This window comes from Dasypus novemcinctus, chromosome 2 (genome assembly GCF_030445035.2).
Source record: "Dasypus novemcinctus isolate mDasNov1 chromosome 2, mDasNov1.1.hap2, whole genome shotgun sequence".
NCBI classification, from domain to species: Eukaryota; Metazoa; Chordata; class Mammalia; order Cingulata; family Dasypodidae; genus Dasypus; species Dasypus novemcinctus.
Window position 1 is genome coordinate 108,858,124 of NC_080674.1, and position 8,520 is coordinate 108,866,643.

General features: G+C 36.1%; 1 pseudogene; it reads left to right on the forward strand.

The window, feature by feature from the left end:
* The window catches only part of LOC101411402 (bisphosphoglycerate mutase-like), a 75,847-nt pseudogene extending 68,951 nt beyond the window's left edge, over window positions 1-6,896 (forward strand).
* The last annotated feature ends 1,624 nt before the right edge of the window (window positions 6,897-8,520 follow it).

Genomic DNA, 8,520 nt, shown 5'->3' on the forward strand with positions numbered 1-8,520 from the left:
CCACAATGTGGTGTGTTGATGAAGGGCTGTTGTATGGGAAATCTACACGTGTATGATTGCTTTGTATATAGGGAAAGGGCCATTCAGTGATATAGGAAAATATAAGTAAAGACATCAAAGTTTAAACTACTTGATGTATTCCAGACATAGCAAGTGGCTTATTGCCAATGGCCTGGAGCATGGGACTAAATGAGAGAGGTGAACTGGAGCTATAACCTCATATAATATAATATTACTTATATTTCCCCATCTTTCTGGGTGACCCTTTTCCCATATTCTATGTGTATTCGTATTTAACACCCCATTCTACGTGCCTTTCTCTGCCATCTATTATCTTTCTGCCCCAAAATAATAATGGTTCTTTATCAGAGTTTGAATTAGCATTTCTTATATCTCTTAATTAAAGCTCTCCTTAAACAATATCATTGTTTGTTGATAAACCTACTATTATTACAAAATGAAATCCGTTGGACTGGGGCTAAATATATTTCCCAACATACCTTGAATATGATATCTTTGATTTAGAAGGACATTAGTAATGTCTGTTAAGTGAATAACTAATTAAAAAGTAAATGTATGCTGAGAGTAGTCTCCATCACTAGTACACAACACTTATATAAAGGGCAATTTCATAAATTCTTAATTATTTATTATTTCACACCTAATTGTGCCATAAAAAATAATTTCAAGGACCAAGAGAATAGTTAATGATGTGATCTGATGGTCAAATAGTATGAAAAGTGGCATTGTTTAGTGGGAAAATCATGGTTTTGAAACTATAAAAACAAAATTTTCACATGAAATTCTCTACTTTTAGCTTTAAATTCTATAAGTAATTATTTTAACCATGAGATCTATTTTGGTAAGCTGTAATATTCAAAGAAAAAGGAGGAGGAGAACCAGAGTAGTTTTTTAGTTTCCTGGGCTGCTTAAGAAAATACCATAAAATGTGTTGTGTTGGGTAATGGGAACTTATTCATCCATGGTTTGAGGCTGGAAAACGTTCAAACCAAGACAACATCAATGTGATGTTTTGTTCTGGAAGATTGCTGTTCTTGGGTCCTCTGCCACATGGCAAAGCACATGACCGTTTCTCCTGGGCTCTCACTTCTCTTCTGGGTTTCACTGATTTCAGTTTCCTTGCTTCCTGGATTTCTCTCTTAGTGTGAATTTCATTCTCTTAGAAAGGACTCCAAATAGGATTAGGACCCATCATGACTGAGGTGGGCTACACCTTAACTGAAGTAACCTCATCAAAAGATTGTACTTACAATAGGTTCATACCCATAAGGATGGATTAAATTTAAGAGCATGTTTTTCTGGGGGTACTCACAGCTTCAAACTACCACAGAGAGGATAACAAAATACAGTGCTGAGTTCAGTCTTTGGTACATAGATGCTGATCATTAAATATAAATATACTTCTCTTTTACTGCAGAGTTATGAGCTAAACATCTGAACAGAATGAGTCATGATAATGGAAAATGTTAGATTAAAGCTGTCTAGAAAAAAGGAAGTTAATGTAAAATACAGAATATGTAGTCATTGAGTTATTTAAATATGAAGGGAATAGGCTGTTTTGCCAAAATGATTTAAACAATTTTACAGGGTCATTTTCTAATTATTTTTTAATATTGCTTCCTAAATCCAATTTTATAATATCTTAGTTCTAATATAAACTTCTCACTTTTTAAGTAAAAAAGAGTACTAAATTTTTCTTGGCACATTTTTTCCATTATCATACATGGTATCTTTCCTTATTTTGTGAAGGAAGCCAGCCTATTTTATAGTTTCTTCCTTCGGAAACTTTGTCAGCCTCTTTTGCATATCTCTATCACATGTAACTTAAACTTTTCAATATGTTATGTAAAACAATGCTAGCACCGTCTGCTTGATGTAGATAAAAATTACAGGATGAGGGAAACGGACTTTGGCCCAGTGGTTAGGGCATCCGTCTACCACATGGGAGGTCCCCAGTTCAAGGCCCGGGCCTCCTTGACCCATGTGGAGCTGGCCCATGCGCAGTGCTGATGCGCGCAAGGAGTGCCGTGCTACACAGGGGTGTCCCCCGCGTAGGGGAGCCCCACGCGCAAGGAGTGCACCCGTAAGGAGAGCCGCCCAGCGCGAAGGAGGGAGCAGCCTGCCCAGGAATGGCGCCGCCCACACTTCCCGTGCCGCTGACGACAACAGAAGCGGACAAAGAAACAAGACGCAGCAAAAAGACACAGAAAACAGACAACCGGGGGAGGGGAGGGGAATTAAATAAATAAATAAATCTTTAAAAGAAAAAAATTACAGGATGAAAAGGTGACTATGAGAAAAAAATCCTGACTCCTTTGCAAAATAGTTAAATATTATCAACTGCCTCAAAGAAAAATGTTATATAACAAAGCATATCTTTTGCCCATATTTATACTGAATAATTTGTGTGTGTGTGTGTGTGTGTAGATCTGGGATCAGAGTGAAATTAACACTTCTGGTAGCTAATTGACTAACCACTTGATTGACTATTCCAGCTGACTGAAAAATGTGTAGACAAAAGCTATCATTTCATTGAGGTATTATATGTAGGATAAATATTATTAAATAATTTATGATTCATAAGAATTAAAAAATAAAAGTTAAAGAACATAAATATGACCAATAATCTAAATAAGCTGTATATATATATTTTTATAAGAGTAATACAAAAAAAAATTTAAAAGGAAGTGGACTTGACCCAGTGGATAGGGCGTCCATCTACCACATGGGAGATCCACAGTTCAAACCCCAGGCCTCCTTGACCCATGTGGAGCTAGCCCATGCACAGTGCTGATGTGCGCAAGGAGTGCCCTGCCACGCAAGGGTGTCCCCGCATAGGGGAGCCCCACGCGCAAGGAGTGCACCCCATAAGGAGAGCCACCCAGGGCAAAAGAAAGTGCAACCTGCCTAAGAATGGCACCACCCACACGGAGAGCTGACACAACAAGATGACGTAACAAAAAGAAACATGCTCATGATAACAACAGAAGCAGACAAAGAAGACAACGCAGCAAATAGACACAGAGAACAGACAACTGGGGCTGGGGTGGGGGGAGAGAAATAAATAAATAAATAAATCTTAAAAAAAAAAAGAAACACAGATTCCCATGCCGCTGACAAAAATAGAAGCTGACAAAGAAGAACACACAGCAAAGGGACACAGAGAAAAGACAACTGGGGGAGGGGAGAGAAATTTTTTAAAAATTAAAAAAAAAAGAGTAATGCAAATTTTTTCAGGCAAATTCTATTACTTTATCAAGGAACTGCCCCAGGTTCGGCTAAACAGGTATATCTGTTTCCTTGAGAGACTGTTCCACATTTACTAGAGCTAAAATCTTGAATTTTTTAGAATTTCCCAGAAAGTGATCTTTTACAGTTAAGAATTCCAATAACACCATATCTGTGACAGTTTGAATTTGGTGAATCCCAAAAAGAGATTATGTTTTTAATCTAATCCATTGCTCTGTGTGTGTGAGTGTGTGAGAGAGACCCTTTGATTGTATTAGATTTTGTTAAGGATACTTAATTACATCACCTGGTTAGATGATTGTGATTGATCTATGTCATTGAGGCCTGACTTGAGTTGGGTCTCTGCCCTCTTGCTGGGCCTTATATAAAAGGAGACACAGAGGAATAGGTAAAGAAAAGTCACTGGAATCTTTACTTTGTGATGTGGGAGAGAGGACTCAAAGATCACTAGCAGCCAAAGCTGAATCTTGAAGCCTCAAGAAGCTGTGCTCACAGAGCAAATCAAGGTTTCAGAGATGAGCCATATGTCCCAATTAAATCTTTATAAAAGCCAACCCATTTCTGATACTTTACATGACAGTGTTGTGGCAAACTAAGAGAATGTTCAGTATCTTTGGGGTTTTTTGTTTGTTTGCTTGATTTTTTTGTGTTTTTTGTTTTTTTTTTTTTTTGTACTCCATGCAACTACATTCCAGAAGAGGAATATCTATAGAAAGAACCAATAGACCTTTCTATGTGAATTAACATTAACCAAACTTTCATTACAGGACAAATGGTTATACCTACTTATTCTTGATCCTCTTGGCTAGGAACAACTATTAATAAAAACCCTGGAAATATGCAAGGGAACCAAAGGATATCTCCAAAAAGGTGACAGGAAGAAAGCAAACTTGTTTGGGTCCCCAAGACTGGAAACCAAAACATTACCAGGATGTCTTATATCCTCCTATCAAAAGAAGGCTGTGTTTCCTAACACCCAACCTAGGGACAGAAGGCAGCACATATTAATTCATCCTTTCTTCAGATTTAATGGTAAACATGCCTGAATCATCTGATGAGTCCTGGCAGAATCAACAAAGGTGGTTAATCAGTAGCACCCCTAACAATAAGCACCCAGAGAAGGCACTCTTCTTCCTTGTTGGTCCTGAGCCTCTCCTGCCACTTGCAGAGAGGTAGAGGAAGCTGACAGGAAGTGAGAGCAACTGTACAGAGACTACATCACAAGAAGTGACCTGGGAACCAGTTTCTATCTCCCACACATATCAGTAATCCTGCCAGGGAAGCCTCTTTGTCTCCTCAGGCTAGAGATTCTCCTTCTGCACCAAAAAATACCAGGTGGCTCCACCTGAAGAAACCTCTTCTATCCTCTCAGGCAGCACCAGCTGGGATCAGTGGGAACACCAGGAGTACCACATAAATCAAGAGACCAAAATTATGGCACATGCCTCTGAAAACTTAACTATTTTAACCACAGCACTTAAAAGTAGGCCAGGACATGCATGTTAAACTTAAGAAGGTAACTATCTGCTAAATTAAGGACTTTTCTTGGACTCAGAATTCCCCAATTTCTGGGTAATAGTGAAAATTATCCATTTTAACAAGAATCAGAAAATCCCAAGTGGAATGAGAAAATGCAACCAATTGACACCAATAACAAGATGAATCAGATATTGTAATAATCTGATAAGAATTTTAAATTAGTCATCATAAAATGCTTCAACAATCAAATGTAAACTATCTTTAAACAAACAAAAAATATAAAATCTCAGCAAAGATATAGAAATTACAAAAAAAGATAACTTGGAAATTATAAAACTGAAAAACATTTACAGAATGAAAAAAATCCTGGATGAAATTTTTATTTCTGTTATTAGAGTGGTAATGATGAAAGATGCAATCACTGACTTGAGAGAAGAACAGAAGAATTTATTCTCATTACCCTTTCAAATGGATCCAAAGAAAATGACATGCACAAGCATATACTTAACAAAATAAGTACATGATCTTTGTATTGAATATTATAAAATGATTATGAAAGAAATCAAAGAAGATCCAAATTAGAGGTGAGATATATCATGTTTTTGGACTGGAAGAGTCAACATATTAAAGATTCCCATCAAATCAATGTATAGGTTTAAGGCATATCCTGTCTAATCTCGGCAATTTTTTTTTTTTGGTAGACAGACAAATTTATTCTAAAATGTATATAGGAAAGTACTGTCCCTAGAATATCTAAATCAATCTCTCAATTAAGAGATATGAAGTGGGGATAAATCACTCTATCCAATATTAAGTCTTACTTTTCTGTTACATTAAGCAAGACAATGTGGTTTTGTGGAAGGACAGACACATATAACAATGGAACAGAATAGAGGAGTCAGAAATAGACCTACATAAATATGGCCAACTGAGGTGTGACAGAGGTGCAAAATTGATTCGGTGGAGGAAGGATAGCCATTTCAACAAATGGTGCTGGATCAATTGGACATGTATAGGCCAAAAAAAAAAAAAAAGAAACACACACCTGAACTTAAATACTATTTATACAAAAATGAACTCAAAATGGATGATGAACCATATGTAAAACTATAATAATTAAAATATAAGAGAAAACCTTCAAAATCAAGATTTATGTGGAGATGTTTATGCTTGACACCAAACACATGATCTATGAGGGGAAAAATGGAAAAACTGAATTTCTTATAAAGTGAAAACTTGGAGTCTCTAGAAGATACTGGCTGCCCTGCCATCCCAGGAAGCTGCTGTTGCTGCTACTACTGGTGGCTTCTTTGCAGATGTGTTGCTTTCATTGAACATTGGCCGCCCATTTGAAAACACCAGGGAAGATCATCCATCAGTATTTCCAAGTATAAACTTACTATGTTAAGGCATGGAGAGGGTGCTCTTCTGGCTGGGTGGACCAGAAACTTAACAGCAAAGGAACAGAAAAAGCTCAGAACTGTGGGAAGCAACTGAAAACACTTATCTTTGATTTTGAATTCATTTTCACATCCATCATTAGTTGGTCCATCCACACAAACTGGCTGATCCTGGAAGAGCTCACAGGAGTGGATTCCAGTGGAAAGCTCCTGGTGTCTAAATGAGCATCACTATGCAGCCTTGATTGGTATCAGTAGGGAGAAAAGGACTTTGAATCATGGTGAAGAATGTGTGAGGCTCTCAAGAAGAAGCTACAATGTGATTCTACCTCATATTGATGAGTCTCAACTTTACTACCAATAAATCTGCAATGACTGAAGGTATAAAGTGTGTAGTGACTGTTTTCAACTACTACAGTCTTAAACTTTAATGAATGTTCTGGAGAGATGCTTTCTTTATTGGAATGAAAGGATTGCTCCTGAAGTTTTATTAGCAAAATCATTCTGGTATATGCTCAAGGAAATAGTAGTAGGGCACTCCTGAAACATCTAGAAGTTATATCAGATGAAGACATTATCAAAACAACCTACTAGTTCCTTATTCTCTTGGAAGTAGATGAAAACCTGTATACTGTTGAACCTCATGAGTTCTGGGGTAACTGAAAGGCTATCCAAGCAGCCATTAAGAAAATAGAAGACCAAGAAAAAGTGAAACAAGCTGGAAATAAAGTTTATCACAAGTGCTAGCTAGGAATAGCCATAAAAGTAGTGTGGTATGGATACTAATCTCCCTCTTTAAAGTGAATTTGCTTTTTCCAGAGGTAGGCTGTGAGATAGAGTTTATATATGTAACTTATCTTGGTCCAGATAATGATTTTAGGATGTCCAAGTGCTTTTGTCGTAAGTCTTATGAATGAATTCTCCTGTTAACCATGCCTGAATTAGTCATCAAACCAGTAACCACTGGGGTTTTTGACCAATGTCATAAGTTTCTGAGATGAGAGAGTAATAAGTGGAGGTGAAGTTTAAAGGTGTTTATCATTCAATAAATCATTAAGTCACCATTACCAGGCACTGTTCCAAACTTGAGATTAGAACAGTGAACAAAAGATAAAAATACTTAAAAGTTTGCATTGCACCTCAGTAGTTAAGGAGAGACTTTAGATAATACCCCATACTGGAGTATTTATTACTAGTCAGTTTCTTCTAGGAAAAGGAATGTTTGATAGTTAACACCAGAATTAAAAGGGAAAGAAAGTCACAGGTAGATTCCTCTAAGAAACCCAAACACCAGTAACAACAAAAAGACTCTAACTTGTTTCTAGTTCAGGGACGTGATTTGTCTGACAATTGTTAGAATTCCTCTTTGTCCACTAGAATTAGCAGAACATAGGCAATCATAGCTGTTTATGTTCTTTTTGTTTTGTTTTGTTTTTGTTTTATGAGCTTTAATCTCTGAGTACTTAATATTGATTTAGAAATAAAGTTCTGTGGCTGAAAGTGGCAAAAAAGTGAAAACATGTAGGAGGATGAAAATAAAAGCTATAAATTAGGAAAAAATACTTACAAATTACATATTTGATAATGTATTAGTATCTAGAATATATAAATAATGCTCAAAACTCAATAGTTAAAACAAAACAAAAATATCAATAAATGACAATCCAGTTAGAAAATGGACAAAAGACATGAACAGACATTTTGCCAAAGAGGATATGTGGATGGCAAATAACCTTCTGAAAAAAAGTTCAATATCAATAACTATGAAGGAAATGCAAATGAAAACTACAATGATATATCAGTATATATCTATAAAAATGACTATAATAAAAGATAGTGATTCTGGTAAGGATAAGGAAGAGCTGGATCACTGACACAAAGCTGATGAGAATCTAAAATGTATATAGCCACTCTGAAAAACTCTTTGGCAATCCCTTATATAAATAAACATGCAATTACCATACAATCGAGCAATTGTATTCTTGGACATTTCTCCTAAAGAAATGAGATTTTATCTTCATGCAAAATACGCATATATATAATGAAGAAATATTAGTGGTTTCCAGTAGTCAAGAATGGTGGTAGGGAATAGAGGTGTATGTAGCTATGAAAGATGACACAAAGGATTCTTGTGGTAATGGAACTCTTTGTATCTTGATTGTATCAATGTCAATATTCTGCTTGCAATATCATTCTATAATTTTGCAAGATGTTACCTTCGGGAGAAACAGGTAAAGATTACATGAGATCTCTCTATATTATTTTTTTAATGTCAGGTCAATCTAGAATTACCTAAAACAAAACAAAACAAAACAAAAACCCCACAGGAAAACAAAAACAAATGAAGACTCCTCAGTTATAGTTTGAGTAG